General features: G+C 43.5%; 2 long non-coding RNA genes across 17 annotated transcripts in view; both read right to left on the bottom strand.

Annotated features, from left to right (window-relative positions):
* Positions 1 to 22,104, bottom strand: part of LOC112645626 (uncharacterized) — a 54,105-nt gene that overhangs the window by 13,861 nt on the left and 18,140 nt on the right. For 5 of the 16 annotated variants that reach the window (XR_007403407.1, XR_003127171.2, XR_007403418.1 and 2 more), the window contains one exon: positions 2,982 to 3,071. This is a non-coding gene — a long non-coding RNA (uncharacterized LOC112645626). Of the gene's footprint in view, positions 1 to 2,332; positions 2,531 to 2,981; positions 3,072 to 3,979; positions 4,519 to 22,104 lie in introns of those variants that run through there. The other 11 variants (XR_007403428.1, XR_007403434.1, XR_007403436.1 and 8 more) reach the window with 6 other exon arrangements.
* On the bottom strand, positions 975 to 1,899 carry LOC125752881 (uncharacterized). Its single transcript, XR_007403447.1, has 2 exons — positions 1,576 to 1,899; positions 975 to 1,242 (listed from the first exon to the last, which is right to left on the bottom strand). It is a non-coding gene; the product is annotated as an uncharacterized LOC125752881 (long non-coding RNA).

Below are 22,104 nucleotides of genomic sequence, written 5' to 3'. Positions count from 1 at the left end.
TTTTTGTTGATTTTAGGCGGGGTCTTCCATATCTTTTGCATCTGAATGCCTGTTTCCACCCCAGATTATAGAAGTTCACAGCTATGAGTTGTTCAAATATATTTTGTGGTCCTCTCTCTCTGACTCTTCTGGAATCCCAATAAGACATATATTATTCCTTCTCAAGATATCATTTATTTCCCAAAGCCTTTCTTTCTGATTTCTTGTTTTTCTCTTCTTTTTTCCTTAGCTTCCTTCCTTTCCATTAACTTGCCTTCTATGTCACTCACTCTCTTCCACTTCATTAATTTTAGTAGTTAGAGTATTCAATTTAGACTACATCTCAGTTAAAGTATTTTAAATTTTGGCCTGATTAGATTTCAGTTCTGCAGGAAGAAAATCTCTAGAGTTCTCTACGCTTTTCTTTTCTTTTTTTTCCCCCAGAACCACAAGTAATTTTATAATTGTACTTCTGAATTGTATATCTGACATGGTATTTAAATCCACATCCAGCAAGTCTGTGTCAGAGAATATTACTTCCGGTTCTTTTGCCGTGAATTCTTCTAGTCATTTTGTCCATTGAATAATGGCTGTATGAGTGAGAAGAGTCAAAAATTTCAACCACGACTTAAGTGAAATACACCCTAGACAATTGTGAAGAAGTCACAAACCAGAAAAATAAAAGAAAAAGAACAGAACAAAATAAAACAAAAGGACCATGGAAGTGAAATTAAAAAGAAAGAGTAAGAATAAAAACACAAAAACAAAACAGAAAACAAAAAGAATAAAAGAGGTGTGGAGAGGAAAGTGGTGGTGGATAGAGAATATAGTCTCACCAAGTGGACCTAAAGGGTGATCCTCTTGGTTCTGAGTGTATTTTTGTTTTGTATGTTAGAAGATGCTCAATTCCAAATTTATATAAAGCAGTAAAATTTATATAGAGACCTAACATTGACCACAAAAACAGAAACAAGATAAAAGAGGAGGACACAATGGAAAGGAAGAGAGAATATATTTCCACATTATGAACCGCAATGATGTTCCACTTGGTTCTGAGCATATTTTGGTCCATGTGTTAGAAAGTATTAACTAGGGCAGCCCAGGTGGCTCAGCGGTTTGGTGTCTGCCTTCGGCCCAGGGCGCAATCCTGGAGACCCGGGATCGAGTCACACGTCAGGCTCCCTGCATGGAGCCTGCTTCTCCCTCTGCTCATGTCTCTGCCTCTTTCTCTCTCTGTGTTCCTCAGGAATGAATAAATAAAATCTTTAAAAAGAAAAAAAAAAAGAAAGTACTAACTAGCACCATTATAAAACAAGACACACACACACACACACACACACACACCACACACACAAACCCCCAAACCCATAACTTGTTTATCTACAAAAATTAAATTGAATTCATTGAAGGAAATCCAAAAAATGAAGAATATATCTAAGACATGTAATTGTAGATATATGAAAGTCAAAGAGGAAATAGCTTAAAAATGAAGAATCTGTAAAATATTATAGTTAAGGGAAGAAAAGAAAAAAATACTGGAAAATTTTAACCTAACAGATAAATGAATCGTAAGCAAACACCCCTCGAGTTCTATACGCTATTTTCTCTCGGTCCGGGAGCTTCCCAGCGCCGCCTGGTCAGTGAGCTTGCTCTTCCCTTGTTCTTCCCCAGTTCTCCGGGCAGAGGGATGCGCTGTGCTGATAACCAGGTGTCTGTGCCGGAGATGGCCCAGCTGCCAGGTGCTGGGCTCGGCGCCAGCTGTCCTCCTGTGAGGCCACACATGTCCCAGGTGAAGGCGAAAGAAGACAAACATTAAAGACGGCGCCGGCAGATGTCCAGCTGCGGGCCGCACGCGCCCTCTCCCCCGCGCCCTGGCGTGGGTGCTCGGGGAGGCGCAGGGGGACGACCTGCCCCCGTCGGGGCGCCCAGCAGCAGCCCCAGGTCGGCGTCCGCGCAGGGACCCCCCCCCCCCAAGGGAGCGGACCACGGCCCTGCTCCGCCCGCCCCCAGGCTGCAGGGCGAGGGGGCCTGGTGCCCTGGGCGCAGCCCGCGGACTCTCCCGGGAGGCCCGGCCCTTGCACCCCCAGCCTCCACTCTCGGGGCGCCCCTGCCCTCTCCTGCCCCCGGGAGCACGGAGTCGGCCCTGTTCCCCGCCGAGCACTTTTCAGCTGGGAGGACCCGGAGCGAGGTTTAGGGCCCGGCCGCCTGCAGCCCTCGTGGTACTCGGTCGCCCCGCCCCGCCCCGCCCCTGCCCCGTCCCCCCTGCCCGCCCCCCCCCCCCCCCCCCCCGCTGTGGGCCTCCCTGCCCAGCTGCTCTGCGCCCTCCTGCCCGCCCCGCCCTCCTGCTCCCCTCCTCTGCAGCTGTTGTCGCCCGCGTCTCAGGGTGAATCCGCAGGTGTTCGGGTCTGGGAGGTCATCTAGTGCAGCCGGCGGGACCAGGTGGAGGAGGCCCCGACTCCCCCGCCCTCCCGCAGCTCCGCACTGGCCGGATGATTGCGGCTTTGCGCTGCGGCTTCGGGCCTGGGACTGCCGTGCTGCCAGTCCGCTTTTCCTTTTCAAGACAGAAACTGTACATTTAACGCCTGTCTGTAGGGCAGCCCGGGGCGCCCGGCGGCCTAGTGCCGCCTTCACCCCGGGGCGTGACCCCGGGTCCCGGGATCGAGGCCCGCGTCGGGCTCCCCGCATGGAGCCTGCTGCTCCCTCTGCCTGTGCCTCTGCCTCTCTCTGTGTCTCTCATGAATAAACAAATAAAATCTTAAAAAAATAATAATAATAAATAAAAAAATAAAACCTGTTTGCAATTTTGCTGAGTTGGTAGGTGCAGGCTGGGACGAATGGAAGCCATAGGGAGGTTGCACTAGCTGTAGTCCTACTTTCCAGCAAGGCACAAAAACTGATATGATTGGAGATATCAGGATGAATGTAACAACGTACCCGAGGAAACCAACCTGGGTTTCTTAATTTACTTATTTACATTAAATGAAATATGAAGTACCATTTACCATTCACCTTGGATGCTTGGGAGCTGACTTCTTTCCAAGCCTTTTCCTCATTTGCCATATGCAGAAAACAAGATAGAAAAGAGTAAGAACCTGTCCAAAAAGAGAGCCAGGGATTATTGACAAAATCAGCCCTGCAGGACTTGCTGACTATGAATATTTATCATCCATCATACTGGGGATATTAATTATTTGAACATTTGGGTGAAAAACAATGACTTGAAATTCATATCCTAACCAGTATGTCATACATATTAACAAAGACAAATTTAGAACTGATTTGAATATTTTGCATTTTTTAGCTTTTAAGAACCTTTTGAACAGTAGGCTTGTGTAGGAATGAAAGATAAGGAAGAGGACGGAATTTTTTTTTTAAAGATTTTATTTATTCATGAGAGACACAGAGAAGCAGAGACATAGGCAGAGGGAGAAGCAGGCTCCATGTGGGGAGCCCCATGCAGGACTCGATCCCGGGACCCTGGGGTCATGGCCTGAGCCAAAGGCACTCAACCACTGAGCCACCCAGGTGCCCCTAGACAGAATATTTTGTAAAGGAATTTTTCTCTAGTAGATATATGCACCCGCCTCATTTCAGCAGACTGAATAATCTTTGAAAGATGTGACACACGAAACCATTTTGTTACACAATGAGATGAATTATTTGGACTTAAGGCATGTTTCTTTGCAAAGTTGTTATAGACTATGTGTCACATGCCCCATAAGGGGTAATAGATGTGTTTCCATTGCCCTGTTCAGTGAAGGCTGGAACTGTTTCCCCAACTCTAGGGATCCCAGAAACAAGTTCACCTTTGGAATCTCAGCAAAGGCTACACCCTAGCTGAATTTATGGTTAGTACCCGGTGAGTCCAGCTCCATTAGCTTTCTCCACCTGCACATATGTACTGCAGTGTTTTGCACCTTTTGGTGGATACTGTGATTGTAACCCAGGCTGTGCAGTGCCAAGTTGCATTTAAATCAGAAAGCAGGGATATCTCACTCACCATAGCAGGTCTGTTAGCTAAATCTTATAAAGCATGTCTTATCTGCCAGAACATAAATCAACACCAGGACTCGCAGAGCTGTTGTTGGTTCTTCTCCCTCCCTGTGGAAAGGAATGAAGTCCAACAATGCCCTCAACAGACAAACTGCAGTCTTCACACTGTTGCCTTTGTTCTGTTTCTAATTCAAAGAAAGTTCAAAGCTGTAGACAAAAGCAGCATCCCCAAGTGGCTGCTGGTCCTAGAAGAAGATTGGGAAAAGCAGCGGTATGCCTTTCAAAGCAATAACTAAGTAGAGTTTTCGCTTTTTAAACTTTTCTGACAACCTTCAAAGGGGTAAATGGGGTAACTCAGGTGTAGATAAAAGGTCTTCAGAGTTCTGAGGCAGTAAGAGCCCTGATGAACTTGGGCATCAGTTACAAAGTTGAGATGAAGAAAAGACTGGTCAGGAAAAGTTAACTGCTTGGTTCACATGGCCAGCCAACGCATTGACCGTTGAGGATCCCCTGGAGCTCACCGGGAAGAATCCAGAGTGGCTTCACCTAGAACAAGGAGGGAATTTCAAAAAAGTGCAGACCTATTCAGAGGTAAAACTGGCATTTTGTTTTGTCAGGGCTCCCCACATTCAGGGGCTCCACTGTCAAGTAGGCAAGATCAGAGTGTCAGATGGCTCTGACTGAGTAACTCGATGTCTAGTATCCATTGCATCACTATTCCACAGATGGTAAGATCTGGGGGAAAGTTTTAAAAAGATTAGGCAAAAAAAAAAAAAAAAGGATTAGGCAAAAGTCTCTGCTGACCTTATAGTTTACAGGAAGAGACAGGGTTCACATAAAGTGGTTATAAAACAAAGAGTATATGTGATTAAGCACAAATAAACATGGCACAGAAAGTAGGAGTGTCAGTCACAGGTAATCAATATGAAGGAAGTACTGATCATTTGAGGGTGGGAGCACCCCTGAAGACAGGAATCCTACTTAAATAATTGTTTCATGTTCCCCAACCCCAACTGCTGGCCTCTGGCCTAGAATGGGCACCAATATACTCTTATTGATTAAAGGATTAAAGGTGGCAAGATTTGAACTAGACTTTGGAAACTAAAGTTTTATCTAAGAGAGAATAGCATTATTGTTGGAGGCTTAGCATAAACAAGATAGAATATATCTTTTAAAAAGCTAAAAAAATGTAAGCATCTAACAGGAATTTAAAATATTATCTTATTGGGGCACCTAGATGGCTTAGTCGGTTAAGTATCTGCCTTCAGTCTAGGTCATGATCCCGGGGTCTTGGGATCCAGCCCTGTGTTGGGCTCCCTGCTCAGCAGGGTGTCTGCTTCTCCCTCTCCCTCTGCCCCTCCCCCCAGCTTATGCTCTCTCTCTTTCTCAAGTAAATATGTTTTTATCTGAAAAAAATAATTGTCTTGTCCAAACTATTCATTCATCCTTTTTCTGGATAAATTCAGCTCACCTTCTAGGTCTCAGATAAATGCCACCTCCTCTAGAAACTTCCTTGATGCTCCCATCCACCCTGATTGCATGGGCCAATACCCATCTTATGTGTTCCTAGTCTACTTCCACTAAAACACTACCCTGGGTCATAACTACCTTCCTGCCTGTCTGACCCCACCCCTAGACTGCAAACTCCGTATCCCATGCAGTACCCAGCACCCAGTATTTGTTGAATTTATGAATTTATGTTGTTATATTACACATTAGTAGGTTAGAAAATGTATGATCAATTCATTTTGAATAGGAGCATTTCTCAAATTGATTATACATTTCCCCTCTTGGAGTAAGCAGTTTAACCTAAACACAAGGTCATCATTATGAGTACAGGCAAAATCAAAGAATCTGAATCCCTTAGACGTTACATTTCTAGATGGCTAAACAGAGGCCCATGGAGGTGAGGGGACTATGGTTTCCAGTGATAGATCTATGATTAATATCTCAGTCAGCCCTGGTGAAACCTACATCCAGACGGTGATGGTTACATCTCCAGGATTTTTGGAAATTCCTTGAACTCCGCTCCAACACCATATGGCCTCAACTGTGTGTTTTGTTGTTAGTTCTCATGTTTGTTTACATAGTTTTTATGTCTCCTCCCATATTACTAACTCCCATTTCCTAATCCTTCAGTGTTCCCTCTCTCCATTTCTATATGCTCAGGGACCAGATAACACTTCTAGCTCCCCAGAGTCTCATAGCACTTGTGACGCTCTGTCCTTATTGGTGCTTTTCTATCCTTTCTCTTCCACTCAAGTTACAAGATCTGTTTTATTTATTTTTTGCACTTAGTGCCTAGCATAGGGCCCAGAACCCTCCTGTGAGCTGAAGAATTAGCTAGCTTATTAAAGAGCATATAAAATAAGCATTAAGGACAATTATAAAGTTGTTCAAAGACTTCATGAGGTCTATCTTACTAGGCTTCTTTTCTGATTCTTTGATGTGATTTATTGATCTTAGTCTTCATAGGCATGTTATTTCTGGACTAATAAGGAGTGACTGGTATGTAAAATGGGACTTGTATCCCTCCTTTCAATAATTTGAAACTATTAGGATATCCACAGACTTTGAGACTGTCTTACACACACACACACACACACACACACACATGCACACACTTTTGTAGACAACTGGGATATAAGAACTTGGAGGAATTTTAAGACATAGGTAAATGCTAAAATGCAAGTCTCCCAATGATTATACCTGGGTGGAGGTAGGTTGTGCAGGGAACAATTATTTGTTCTGTCGAGAGTGTAATGCCTCCACTTCCTGGAGAACGTCCCCCTTGATTGTAATTAGGAGATTCTAGTCAGGGCCAGAAATCAAACTGTGTGGTTGCAGACGGTGGGTTTGGGGATGAACATATAAGCCACACAAAGTCTTCTCCCAGGACTTTTAGAAATGAAACTGTGGAAAGAGATGCAACCCCCTAGGTAACAAAGCCTAAAAATGTGAGGTCAGCAGCATTTTCCCCCATGAGAACAAAGACGGCTGGTTTAAGAAAATAAAGTCAAGGGAAGAGAGAAGAAGAGACAAGGGAGCACACTGTGTTCAAGTCCCTGGAAGTCCAGCACTAACACTATCCTTTCTGCAAAATTTGATTGCAGCAACTCTAAGTCACATGAATGTGGTTTATTGTACCCAGTTTTTGCAAGCAAATGGTTACTAAATATATTGAACACACAAGAAATCCATGAAGAACAAATCCCTGATGTGTCATTAGAGAAAAGCCAAGTGTTTAGGACCCATTCTTCATCTGGGCAACCCATTGCCATTAAACCAGAACACAAACGAGTTTCAGGGGGTGAGTTTATGGATTAAATCAGAAAACTGAAAACAAGGGAAAGAGTGACCTCCTTCCTTTCTGGCCTATTCAAAGTCTCATGCATCATAGCTCTCGGAATGAACCTTTCGCTGAAAAAAACAATACACCATTCTAAAGAAAGGTAGCAAAGCTGACTCCCGAAGTCCATTTCAGTTCAGCATAGGAAGTGTTTTCTAACAAGCACAAATTCCCAATGGGGGCTGTCTCACAAAGAAATAAAACTTCTGGGAAATTCTCAAGGAGTGCTGCTAGAGAAAGGAGGTGTTCTACAGGAAATACTCAAAGAATGCTGCTATGGAAAGGGGGTACTCTAAAGGAAATAGTAGATGGAGGACTGGAGATGGACTTTACCAGTTCTTTTCAACTCTAAGAGTCTATGATGTTTTGGTTTCAGTCACACAGGTCCTACAAGTCAGTGGAATAAGCTAAAGCAAATGTCAAAACAGTTATCTAGGGCAGCCTGGGTGGCTCAGTGGTTTAGCACCACCTTCAGCCCAGGGCCTGATCCTGGAGGCCCCGGGATCGAGTTCCACGTCAGGTTCCCTGCATGGAGCCTGCTCCACCCTTTGCCTGTGTCTCTTCCTCTGTCTCTCTGTCTCTGTCTCTCTGTCTCTGTGCATCTCATGAATAAACAAAATCTTAAAAAAAAAAACCCACGCTTTCCAGTAAATGAGTTGGAAATATCTCTTCTGCTCTGAGTCAAACCCTCCATTTCTGCCCTCCCTCCCCATGGTACAAATGCTATAATTGACAGTGTCCATCTCTTTACCCAGCTGTGGGAGAGGTAGCCTCCTTCTTTCCACCAACCAGGTGAGGTTCCACCAAGATCAGCTACTGGCATCTCTGTACTAATCCCCTATGACCCAGTAATCCAGCAAGCCCAACACATCACTCTGTTGCACAGAGCATGTTCTAGCAACAAGTTTAACTAGGTACTTGCCTTCTATCTCAGCTCTGAAACCTGTTTCTGTTCTGTAAGCAAATGGTGCAGCCTCTGTAGATATGGGTTTTTGTGGTAACATGCACAACTTTGGAAGCCATAGAGGTCCCATCCTAGTCACTGGGAGATGGACGGAGGGTCCTGTAATTCCAGACATGGTGCCCCTGTGAATACCCTGGGACAGCCCATCAGCATCTAAGATCATCCCACCTGTACCTTTTAACCCTTGAAATGCAGTAATTAGTAACAAATTGCAGCATAGATTCCTGAAGACTTTAGCCAAGAGCTTCAGGCATTGTGAAGGAATAGGAAGTTCTAATAATATGTATCCAATGCGGATGCTGATAACTCATACTGCAGTTTATTTCAATACATAGTTCATTCTTGATACCAGGGGTTGTATTTGAAACCCAGCTGAGCCTCTGATGTGCCAGGCTTTATAAATGTCAGTGTTTAGGGGAATTACACTCAGCATCAGTGTCTCACCCCATCCCTCTCCTCACCTCAGGCCTTCAGCTATGGCCACTGAGTTTTATCTTTACCTCTCAGGTCCACCTCTAGAGAGGATGGGAATGTGACTTCTGTCATTGTTGGTTTTAAGTTCCAATGCCAATTCCAGCACAGATATTTATAAGCCCCACCCTGGGAGGTCAAAGTACAGATTGTGTAGAGGGCAGGAATAAGAATAGAAACGCAGAAGGGAAAGCATACTGTACTCACTGTTCTTGGAATTGATAGGCCGCCCCTGCCTAGAACTACAAAATTAGATGGCACCAACTCAGCAGTCAGTAGACTACATGAGCCCCTTCCCCATTGTACTGAAGATCATTACTCCATTTCCATATCTTGCATCTTCATCCCAACTCTTCCTGATAATTTATCCTTCTCTCCTTTCCATATTCTCCAGAACAGACCCCTAAGGCTTATTGGATCTTCATTCGCAATTTGCCCCCACTCATTACCCCTATTACCTAGGCCCCGGTGAAAGAAAGCTTCTACTGGGACAGCCCACACATTTAGACCACAGAATAGCTCAGGGTCTCAAAGTTAATTTTATCTGCTTAGGTTGTCTATGGGACGCAGAAGCAGAACACAGACACACCTCAGGATTTATTTGTTCATGCTCTAAATGCCAGCATCTCTGCATGCTGGCCATGTCACTACCATCAGGAGTAAAAATGAGAGGTTAATGTTGTAGCTTGTTCCATCCACATAGCCAGAGGCAGCTCACACCCACCACCACAACCAGTTCTAATCTCTCCATGCCTCAGCATCCAGGCCCAATTGCTCCTAGCACCTCTGGATGAAGCATCTCTTGCCTGGATGAGCAGCAGCAAAATACTTACTTTCCTTAAGGGGAAACTTATCCCTCACATCAGAATAGGACTATACCACATGACTCTAGCTGTCCAAAATTTTGGTAATTTGCTTTTCTCCATAGTCAACTGGCTACCATTCTTTTGTCTCATCTTTTCTCTATCCAGTCATTCCAGATATTTCTACCTATACCCATCAAACTACAATTGGAATACTATGAAACCCAGACCAAATGAAGAACATACTACTACTACTGTTATTACCATTACTAGTACTAACAGCAACAACAATAGTAACAACAAAAACTATAATAATAAGTAGTTATTCACTCTATCATAGATACTGTCCTATATCCAACTCTATGGAATGGGAAGTAGTACTATCATGTTTGAGATGAGAAACTGAGGCATAGAAAGGCCAAGTAAGTACCTAAGGTGACAAAGCCTAGTCTGTCTGGCCTCAGAGAGCACTTTTTTAAGCTGCAGCATAATATTTCAGCACTCTCTTTTAAAACACATGACAAATAAGAGGGACTCAGCAAAGAACATGTCCAGAGGAGATAAGGTGACAAGACTGGAGGTATCCTTCCACTGGGAACATGTAGAAAAACTAGAAATGTTAGGTTGATAGTGAAGACTTGAGTGGGAAGATGGGGTCAAGAAGGGGATCTGTGAAATATGAAGAACATGTTCTTTGTAGTCTTAAGAGTAAAACAACTAGAACCAATGGGAACATGAAAAAACCTTCAGGAAATGAGAATTGCTCTTTAAGAGGCGCTGAGTTTCTCATTATTGGAACTCTATGACCTAGGTAATTTCAATGAGATGCTTTCATAATCAGGTGTAGCAGACAGGATCTCTGTCCTGGAAATAGAAGTTCAGCACTCACATGTGAATGGCGTCCTACCGCAAGCACCCAGGTCTTCAGCAGTACAGACTGGAAGGTCCAGTGTGTTAGTATTCCTAGCAGCACCCTCAGTCAGTGATGAATGAGAGCTGGAGGATAAATACCCCAACTTCCTCACCCCTTAGTGAGATTAACACGGGGCAGGGCACATTCCATGTTTCTCAGAGGTCTCCAGCAGGATTGAGCCTCAACTGCCTACAGCAGTAGCAAGCTCATTAATGTAACTGATATTGGCTTCTTTCCTTTCCCTGTCTTCAAAACTTTACTGATGGTCCTTGAGATCAATCACGTCCCACATAGACCACTTGAACTCAATTCTTAGAGATCTGCATAGGGGAGAATCTGGCCTAGGCCAAAAAGATTTGAGTACTAAATAGAGTCTTGTCTGAATGACTTTTATAGTCCCTTTCAATCTGGAATGTTATGATTGCATTTCACTTTGTTATACTCAACCCTACACAAAGGCACAGCAGCCCAATTCAGTAATTAAAGCATCTATATCCTATGTGTAAAGAAAGCTAGTAACTGCTATAATCTAAGGAACATTACCTAGAACTGACCCTGCCAGGGGTGTGGAATAGGGAAAGCAATTTTTGAAAGGGATAAAGAGGAAGACAATCAGAGAACTGCCTGAGGGACACTCCAGGACAAAAGTAGGAAATAAGAAAGAGTGTGGTGCTGTAAAGAACAAGCTTTGCTTTCTCCTACAAGCTTGGCACAGGCTATTTCTGAATTTGACTGAGTGTGACTGGGTGTCCTCCATCTGACTGGGTGTGTGTAACTGAGAATTAATAAAATCACTTTGATTTCCTTAATGGCCATTATGAAAAGCTTCCCAGAGTTGTATTTAAATTTACTTTTTCTATTGCATTTTCACAAATGATCTCCAAGGTCAGAATGAGCAAATGGCCAATTAGCCATGTAAGAAAGGATCCAGAAGCACACAGATCTTGTTGGCATTTTAGAGGCATTGCCAAGTGCAGTTGGAAAAGCTTATATTTAACTTGTTGAATATTAAAACGATCACTGCTCAGCTGCACAGAACTTTCTTTTTAAATATTCTTCCCCAAAGTTCCCCCTTCAACCGTATTATTTTAGTTCAGCCTCAATTACACCATCAAAATTCTATCATTCATAAAAGTATTACCATACTGAAAATGTACTTGGTGGCATTTTTATACCATGCTATGGAATAATGTATAATGATCTAAAAAAAAAAACCCACAAGCTTCATAGTAGACAATAAGCTAAACACAAGTTAAGCATAAATCCAGTTTATTCACACTCAAGTTTATGGATACATTACAGACCTGCACTCCCTTGAATTCAACCTTCTCTAGCTTTGATCTTGACCACGGTATTGCAGGGGTGGTAATAATAATAAGTTCACTGACATGCACAATCCCGTCCTCAAACTGCAGTGGAGGACCCGAAGCGTAGGGAGACACCAGTAAGAGGCAATTTAGAAGGTGAGGATGTGCAGTGAATCTGGAGTAGAGCCCAGGGTCTGCTCCTAACTCTGCAGTCTACTATCACTGCAATTGGAAGTGAATTTTTTTTAACTTCTCTGAGACTCCATACCTTTATCTTATAGAATCAGAATAACTATAACTCCTACTTGACTGGCTGTTTTTGTTGGAATTAAATAAAGTAGTGCACTCAAAGAAGTTTCCACAGTGCCTGTGGGTATAAACACTCATAAGTGGTTCTTTATTAGAGTTGTGCCCAGAAAATATTCAGAATCAGAAAAAGGGCAGGTGCCTACCAGGTGAATGTGGGAGCAGCCACACAGAAAATAGCCCATGAGGCCATATAACAAAGTAGAGGTGAAGGAACAGTAGCGGTATATGAAGGTCCCTCAGGAGGCCTGTATAGCTTTCCTTCCTTTTGGGGGTGGGGTGGGGTTAAAAGAGCAGATCTGAGAGGCACCTGGCTGGCTCAGTTTGGTGAAGCAAGTGGCTCTTGATCTCTTGAGTTTGAGCCCCATGTTGTGTGTAGAGATTATTTACAAATAGAATCTTTTTAAAAACAATTAAGAAGAAATAGCAGATCTGAGAGTCAAAGGCCTGTCCTCTGATGAAGGAGAAGATCCTAACGGGGACTGGAATTTGGCACACCTGGACCTTACATGTTCTCACCTGTAAAATGCTTATGCAAATAAATTCCTTATCCCAAATTATCAAACTGTGGTTTTTTTGGGGGGGAGGGGCAGGAGAGGGTGATAAAAAATAAGTAAAAGTCCTTGGAAGAAAGAAGTAGAGATGGAGGTGTCAATGTTTCTCAGGATAGGCCTGCATCCAGGGAAGCCCCGGGGCCAGAAGGCCATGCATCTTCTGGGAGAGAAGAGAAAGAATTGACCAGAGAACATCCAGTGGGAGAGAATAAACAGGATAGGCTGGATCAAATACCCGTGTGTAGACTAAGGCCGCCCAGGCACTTCCTAGGGAAGACCGGTCAAGATGACTATTCTCACTGAACAACAACAACAAAAAAGAAAACATGTAGCTAAGGAGGTAAAAGGATTTTACTAAAAGCACTCTAATAGTGGTGAGATTTGGCATAGAGCAAATCCTTCTAAATGCCCACAAGGGCCTGCATGATCACCCCTGATTTCAAACTTCTGAGTTACATCTCTTGCCTCACATCCTGGAACCAGCCCCCTGGCTTTGTGTAGTTCTCCCCACACTCCAGGTGTGTTCTTGCAGCAGGACCTTTGTACTTGCTACTTTCTTCCTCTGCTTGGAGCCATCTTTCTTCAGAGAGTCCCATGGCTCGCTCCCTAACTTTGTTCAGGTGTTTGTTTAAATGTCACTTTATGAGAGAGGATTTCCCTGCTTATATTATCTGAATAGCACCTCATCACTTTTTTTTTTTATTGGAGTTCGATTCGCCAACATACAGTATAACACCCAGTGGTCATCCCGTCAGGTGCCCACCTCAGTGCCCACCACCCAGTCACCCCCACCCCCCCGCCCACCTCCTCTTCCATTACCCCTTGTTCATTTCCCAGTTAGGAGTCTCTCATGTTCTGTCTCCCTCCCTGATATTTTCCACTCATTTTCTCTCTTTTCCCCTTTATTCCCTTTCACTATTTTTTATATTCCCCAAATGAATGAGCCCATACAATGTTTGTCCTTCTCCGATTGACTTATTTCACTCAGCATCATACCCTCCAGTTCCATCCACGTCGAAGAAAATGGTGCCTTATCACTTTCTATTCTCAATACTGTTATGAGTGGGTGGCTCAGTGATTGAGTGTCTGCCTTCAGCTCAGGGCATGATCCTAGGGTCCCAGGATCGAGCCTCACAACAGGCTCCCCACGTAGAGCCTGCATCTCCCTCTCCCTGTGTCTCTGCCTCTCTCTGTGTGTGTCTCATGGATAAACAAATAACATCTTTAAAAAAAAAATGGAAGAGTTTGACTTCTCCTTTGCTAATTTGAATCTTTGTTATTTATTTTTGTCATCTGATTGCTGAAGCTAGGACTTCTAGTACTATGTTGAACAACAGTGGTGAGAATGGACATCCTTGTTGTGTTCCTGACCTTAGGGGAAAAGCTCTTAATTTTTTCCCCATTGAGAATGATATTCGCTGTGGGTTTTTTGTAGATGGCTTTTATGCTATCGAGATAAATTCCCTCTATCCCTACACTGTGGAGAGTTTCAATCAAGAAACTATACTGTATTTTGTCAAATGCTTTCTCTGCATCAATTGAGAGGATCATATGGTTCATATCTTTTATTAATGTGATGTATCACATTGATTGATTTGTGAATGTTGAATCATTCTTGCAGCTCAGGGATAAATCCCACTTGGTTGTAGTAAATAATCCTCTTAATGTACTGTTGGTTCCTATTGGCTAGTATCTTGGTGAGTATTTTGACATCCAGGGTCAGGGATATTGGTCTATAATTCTTCTTTTTGATGGGATATTTGTCTGGTTTTGAGATCAAGGTCATGCTGTCCTCATAGAATGAGTTTGGAAGTTTTCCTTCCATTTCTATTTTTTGAAACAACTTTAGTGGAATTGGTATTACTTCTTCTTTAAATGTTTGGTAGAGGGCAGCCTGGGTGGCTCAGAAGTTTAGTGCTGCCTTTAGCCCATGTTGTGACCCCAGGGTCCTGGGATCGAGTCCCACGTTGGGCTCCCTGCATGGAGCCTGCTTCTCCCTCTGCCTCTCTCCCTCTCTCTCTCTGTCTCTCATGAATAAATATATAAAATCTTTTAAAAAAATAAAAAAAATAAATGTTTGGTAGAATTCCACTGGGAAGCCATCTGACCCAGGACTTTTGTTTGTTGGGAGGCTTTTGATGACTGCTTCAACTTCCTTGCTAGTCATTGGTCTGTTCAGATTTTCTATTTCTTCCTGTTTCAGTTTTAGTAGTTTATAAGTTTCCAGGGAATGCATCCTTTTTGTTCAGATTGCCTAATTTGTTGGCATAGGGTCGCTCAGCACATTTCTTGAAATCATTTGTATTTCTTTGCATACCAGCCACTTAAACAGAAAGAATCTAACATAGGGAATTGGAGAAAAGGGCATAAGAGGACTTCAGAACACCAAGGTCACACAGAGATAACTGTAGAAGCAGCTACCACCTCCCAGGCTGTGCATGGAGAGAGGAGCCTGCGTGACTGGAGTCTGCAGCTTGGAGGAGGGAACCAACCTTCTGAGGAGGAGGTGTTACAGGCCACTGCTGGCATCTCTGAAGGCACATGACGTGGCTCGTTCCGGGACTACAGACCAACTGCTACAGTAACCAACTGTGAACTGGATGGAGAAGCATTAAGGGCGATTCAAAAGGAAGCAAGACCTTTCCTACGTACATCGCTCCATTGCTCCATCCCCCTGCAGCACCGTATGTCAGCAGAACTACTGGGGGACAATGGCAGCAAAGGAAGAGTTAAGTTTGCAGCTTCCTGGCATCAGCATCACAAAGCAGAGTATGAAAGAGTGGTTTACAGCTGGAAGACAATAGCTCAATAACCAGCATAGCATCCAAATGAGGCCAAATTAACAGGAATGCCCAATTTTGCTAACTCTTAGCACACACTGCCAAGAGAGGTACTCCCTTCTTCTGCCCATAGCCCTGCTAGTCATGAAATAGGAACTTTCAGCTTCTCAAAAGTTTTCAAACTTTTTTCTGGATTACTTACTCTCCACCCTCTGATTAATTTCTCCACATCATAGCTCAAATCATCTTGGGAGTTTTTTTGTTTTTTTGTTTTTTGTTTTAATCTAGCCTGCCCTGAAGTCACTTGCACGTGAGAAGATAAGATTTGCCACTGTCCAGCTGCTCTAATTGTATACAGGCAGTAAATACTGAACTCAAGTCCAAACATGTACCCTAATCCAACTTCACCAACAGTACAGGTGATATCTTGAGTTCCCATTCCTATGAATACATCTTTTTTTTTCTTTTTGCAACCTGTAAAGAGCTATAAATAACTACCCCTCTCGCAAGCCCTTAACACTCGCTTGCATAAGGTGGGGGTGTATCTGTATCTTCATTACCTTCCCTCTGACTGTCCCTGCTTCAAATCCCCCTCATATATGGAAGGATTTGAGATGCTTCATGTTCTACCTTCAGTCTCTCATCTGAGACTCTCAAAAGTTACTTGAAGAGCTCATCACAGCCTTCAGGAGAATATGTTTCCTTGCCCAGGGGACTGCTTCCCAATGTTCCAGAATAATTCTTGGACTCCTTCTACTCCTCTTGGAACAAAGTCATGTTTCATTGCAGGGAAACATGGAAAACAGCCATCTCTTCATCCGTGTAGACCCTGTCATCAGAATGTGAGCCATATAGCCCATGGCTTAGATCTTGCAAAGCCCCCAACTGTGTCCTCACTTCAGTATTGCTTGGGAAAGAGATCACATGTCAAATTGTTTCCATCATAAATGAACACAGAGTAGACAATTCTGAACACTGAAGAATAGACCAGAACCTGCTTCTTGTTTCCTTTTCCCTTCACGTCTGTCAGCTCAAGAAAATTGGTGCTTGGGGAAGAGATGAGGTCACCAAACCCTAAATTTCATAGAAACGATGAAGGTTTGAATCCAAGTTTGGATTCAGCTAGAGTTTGGACTTCATTGCTCTATAATTGAAATAATCTTTTAGCCTAGATTATTTCAGTTGCAAATACTAGAAATCCAACTTAACCTTGGCAGCAAAGGGAAGTTATCAGCTCATGAAACTGATCATGGCACTCTGATGATACCATCTGATTTGGCCTCTGTCTTCCAGTCTCGGTTCACCTCAAGCTGCTTTCACATTTAGCAAACTCACACTATGGTGGCAAAACATCACTTGCGGCTTCAATCTTAAATTTCAATCAGCTCACCAACTCTAACTGAAAAAGAATTGTACTAACAAAAGTTTCACAAACATCCTAGAACTGAATATAATTGGATGAATCTGAATCACATGAACATTCCTGAAGCAATGACCACTGTGACCAGGGGAATAAAATGGACTAATTGGCCAGCCCTAGATCATGCCCTTAATACCAAGAATCATGGGTGGGATCAGTCAATCTAAACCATAGAACAAAGTGTGGACCAAGGACAGGTTCTGGAAAGAAAAACTGAAGGCCTATTATTAGTAAAAAGGGAATAAATGCAAAAAACACAGCTTCTCTCCTCAAACCATTTATATTTGTTCTTTTTGCTCCTTTTATAAAAATGTAATGATTTATATTTGTATTATATTTACTTTTTATACATTCTCAAATTACATATAAACTTCTTTGCATTCCCCAAACTACTTATGGAAATCTATCATATACTAGAGACTGAACGAATGCCAGTTGATTGTATGATGAGAATGTTTTGGTACCCATGTCCCTGTAAGAAAACAAACCTCTTCTGGAATTATAAAAATACATTGGGGGATGTAGCCATCTCCGAACAGCAAATGGGACAGCTGACTCCCTTGACTCTGAGAAAGCTTTGATGCCAAGAGGTGTTTAGAATTAAGTACTTAGCCATGATCAGCTTTGCCCAAAGCAAAGTTTAGGACAAGAACTTGGGAGGGGGTAGTTTATTTGAGAGGTGATGTCAGAAAGAAGCAGAAGTGAGGGAGCAGCAAGAATGAGGGTGGAAAGAGGTCAAACTGATATAAGATTGCATTATTGAGGACACAAATGCGAACAAAAGAGACCATTCTGCAGGCACCTCCTGAGGAGCATATAGAAGCCCCACCCCGTCCCCAAATTATACCCTCAAAACAGGAGATGGAGGTATTTCTCTTCTGGTTTCCAACCTTCATTGTTAAAGGATAGTCCTCAGGGCAATAATTCCCCAACCTCCACTTCTGGGCTACAGCATCTAAGACATCCTGGGTCAGAAATGGAGATGGACACAGTGGGAGCTTGAAACTGGAGGTTGTCAGCTCAGGGCGAATCTGAACCCATGTGGAATCGCAAGCCACAGCTCTAAGAGGGAGGGGGCTGACGGAGCTCCCAGAGCATGGGCTGCAGTGCATGCCTAGGGAAGTTCGGGCAGATTTCCCAGCCTGGGTACAGGATGGACCCAGTTCAGGGAAATCAAAGGAGCTGAATCAAGCCTCCATTCTCAGTGAAATTATTTCATTATCTTAAAAATCACAAGATCTCAGGGTTTGCTAGTATCATCTCCCTTCAACTCCCAACACACACACACACTTTTCAAAACATTTGGGGACAAATGTACCGTTTCACACTAGCTGTCAGCATTCCATCCACAAACCCAGTAGATGTGCTTTGAGAATGGAGTAGCCCCAGGCCAGGCACAGTAAAGACTCAGTCACAGTACTACTTCCTAGGTGACCTCAGCATTACTACTTTCTTTTTTTTTTTTTTTTTAAGATTTTATTTATTTATTCATAAGAGATACAGAGAGAGAGAGGCAGAGACACAGGCAGAGGGAGAAGCAGGCTCCATGCAGGGAGCCCGACGTGGGACTCGATCCTGGGTCTCCAGGATCACGCCCTGGGCTGAAGGCAGTGCCAAACCCTGGACCACTGGGGCTGCCCACTACTTTCTAGTGAAGTTGTAAGACCAGTAAAAAAACAAAAACTATTTCATCTGGGCTTGTCCATTCATCTCTGGGTGTGAGGCAATAACATGATGAATTGAAACAGAATTGGTGGCTACAATCTTGGAAGATTGAGCCAAATCAAACTGGAAAATACATTTTCTCCAACTAAAGCCATAAGGATCTTTTCTCAGATGACAATAGCTATAACAAATCTGGGTCTCAATTGTTTTCAATAAGTCTCTCTGGGCTCTCTCAGATCCCTCACACAGCTTCCTTCAGCCTATCTGTGGGGGAACTGGCAGCTGTATTTAGTGGGAAATACAGGTGATCAAATGGAACAGCTCTCCCCATAATCACCAAAATCATGGAACTGCCAGTGGGAGCACAGCCACCCTATTGTATACACTGTCCTTCTCTGAAAGACGGACTGGATTACTAAAGCTGTATTCCACAGGGGTATCTTGATTGCAGTTGTGAAATGGTTACAAGAACAAAATCTGTTGGTCTCTATCATTGGTCAATAGCTGCATGTCTTCCCCAGACCTGGCTGGTAATCCTTAGAACCAAAATAATACATGAAGTGAGCCAAGCTTCTTCATTTAAAGATTCTATGATTTGTTTTAGAAAATGATGGCTAGAGTTTCTAAGGCAAGATTCTTAGGGCTGAGTTTTCTCCTTAACCCTGATACATACTGACATCATATGTACCCTGATGTTGTCTTACTAGATCAAATAAAAAGCAGTTCCTTCCACATTTCCTCCTCACATGGAAGTTCTTCCCTAAGCAAGACTTTTTAACAGTCTATCACATTGTTGAGACAGACTCTTAAGGACTCCTCACCAGGAAAATCTAAGGGAAGGATCCCTTGGGGCAAAGGAATAAATGCTCATATATGGGTGGATTCAGGGGTGGGGACACAAGAAAGGTACTACCTTTTGCTATTTTTCTTCTGTATCTCAGCATTTTACTTTCATGCCAAATCCTTAAACACTCTTTTGTCATGTTCCTAACAATGACTTTCAGCATGGATCCTTAAAAACTGTTGAAATAATGTCATTTTGGGAGAATATTCTCCCTGTCTTTACCTATCTTTTACACTCCAGTTAGCTAGACTTCTGTTCCCATACTCATACACACATCATTGTTTCTATATTGCCTTTGTCTAGATTTCCCTCAGAAACAGACCCTAAAATAAGCACCTGAGTGAAAGTGAAAGACCATCCCAGGAAGCATTCACAGATGAGTGGGAAAGTGGGGCAGGAAGGTAAGGCAGTCAATGCAAGATGCATTCATGAGCAGGTGCTGCTACAGAGAGTTGGGATTTGGTTCCCCCAGGACCTTTGGGAAATAATACAAAAAAAAAAAAAGGTTCCAAACTGTCCCATCTGGGATGTTTATTCACAAACTCCTATTCATTATTGCTGAAGGTGCTCTGGGGTGTCAATGACTTAAACTCCCAATTCACCCTTCTTGTGAGCCAGGAGAAAGTCTCTAGTCCTTGGAGAATGACAGGTGCTTGTGGAAGGACACAGGGGTCATACACCAGAACAGAAAGTACCAATAGGAGGACATCTACAGCATCTGCTGTAGGTGCGAACCCTTTGAGTCCTGCAGCGTGCCTGCTTCAGCTATGCAGTGGCTGTCACTCCCATTAGCTTCCACATATCCTCAGGGTCAGGAACTGCCTTTTACGTGTCTGTCTCTCTGTTCTATCTCTCAGGAGATCCAGTTCATAGCAGATGCTCAGCAAAAGCTTTTAAAAAGAAGCAGTAGCGTGAGGTCATGGTTGACCAAGAGAAATCAGAAAGATTTCCTTAGGGGAGAAAGTAATACCAGGCAATCCACTAGTTAATAGTGGAGGTGAAGAAGATTGGAGAGGGATCTCTAGGACATAGCATGCAACCTGCTCTGGTGGGAAAACCACTGTTCTGGTCTTCCTTTGCTTCCTTGGAAACCATCTAGCCTTAGAAGGCAGACCATCAGGGCAAAGATATTTCCCCTGAGGAGACTACAAATATCTCCCTTCATCCCCAAGAAGCAGAAAACAGCACTACTGGTATGCATCTGTTTGTTTGTCTTCCTAGCCACTAAAGAAGGGAACCAGGTTTTCTATAGTTTAAATTCCGGGCTGTGGAGGCGCTTCCTGAGCAGGCCTGGCTTGATACAGAGTGGAAAAAAGTGGAAGTTGGACAAGAAAGGAGTCTGGGGATAAGAGGATTATGTGAGAAGGAGTCCTTGGCCTGAGTCTGCACTTTACCACACCTACCCCTAGGATGTCTCCCCCATCCAGCTATGTTATGAGGAAATTTATCCGGAGTTCCTGCCCACATCCTCAAGACAACTTTAAGATTGAAGGACATCTGGCAAGAGGTAAAGAGCGCTCCCACATCTGGTTGGGGGAAGAAAGGGAAAAAATTTGTGCCTAAGGACTTACTTAGGGCTCTGGTTAAAATGTAGATTCTATTAAGGTAGTCTAGGGTGGGGTCTGTGTGTCTGCATTTGCAATGAGCCCCAGGTGATGCCCTTGCTGCTGATCCATGGATCACAGTGAGATCACAGCAGCAAGCTGTAAGTACCTTGAGCTGGTGCCATGTAGAAGGAACACATTTGTTACTTTAGAAAGTATGCAAGGCTCTACTCTTCTTTTGGTTCCTTTCTGCCTTTAATTGTAATTGTATTAATCAAGTCCCTTCAGGGAACAGATGGTCCACTCAAACTGGGCAATTTGAGGAAAGCTCAATGAAGGTGTGTGCAGGGCACAGTAAAACACAGATGTTAGAGCAGTGCCCCAAGACTAATTACACTATTGAAAGAAAACTGAGAGCATTTGAGGGAGTAGCAAGAAGAGGACTTTGTTAGGAACCTTGGCTTTCAGCCGGGAGGGGCAGCCAGCCCAAGAACCCTGAAGGAGTGACCTGGCTCCCTTCTCTCCTTCTGATCTCTTTTCCCCTCTCATTGGTCAAAATCAACTGAATCTAGGAAGCCCTGCCACAGATCAGCCTCCCAGGGGGGCCCAAACAGAATGGGTAAGGGTGGAAGGAGGTGTGGAGGGGCACAATTAAATAGCCACATTTTATAGTTCACTAGCTTTTTTTTTTTGTTTTTGTTCGTTTGTTTGTTTTGTTTTGTTTTCCAGAACAAGTCAAGAAACATATAAACCAAGGATGGGCAACTTTATGGAGAACTAGGTAGTAAACATTTTAGTCTTTGCAGGTAATACTGTCACAACTACTCGCTTCTACCTTTGTAGTAAGAAACTATAAGTAAACAAATGGGGACAGCTGTGTTCCGATGAAATTTTATTTACAATAACAGGCCAACAGGCCAAAGATAGTTTGTGGACCCCAACATAAAAACGCATTATCTTCCTTCCCTCTTCCCCGCTTTCCTGCCTCTCCTCCCCCCCTCTGTCCTCCAATCATTCTTTCCCCTCCCCCTCCCCCTTTATCCTCTCTCTCCCTTTTCCCTCCTCCTGACACCTCCAGCCTGCACTGTGATGAAGCGAAAGCTGGGTGTTGAGGGACAAAGAGGCGAGTAGAAACATAACATTCCAGAGGAAATTTATGAGCAAGAATAGGAACCTTCTTTGTGTAAGGGAGGAATGCATAAGGGAAAAAAA

Source organism: Canis lupus, chromosome 1, assembly GCF_003254725.2.
Source record: "Canis lupus dingo isolate Sandy chromosome 1, ASM325472v2, whole genome shotgun sequence".
Classification (NCBI taxonomy): Eukaryota; Metazoa; Chordata; class Mammalia; order Carnivora; family Canidae; genus Canis; species Canis lupus.
Note: the sequence above shows the minus strand (reverse complement) of the source record. Positions and strands in the feature narration are given on the sequence as shown.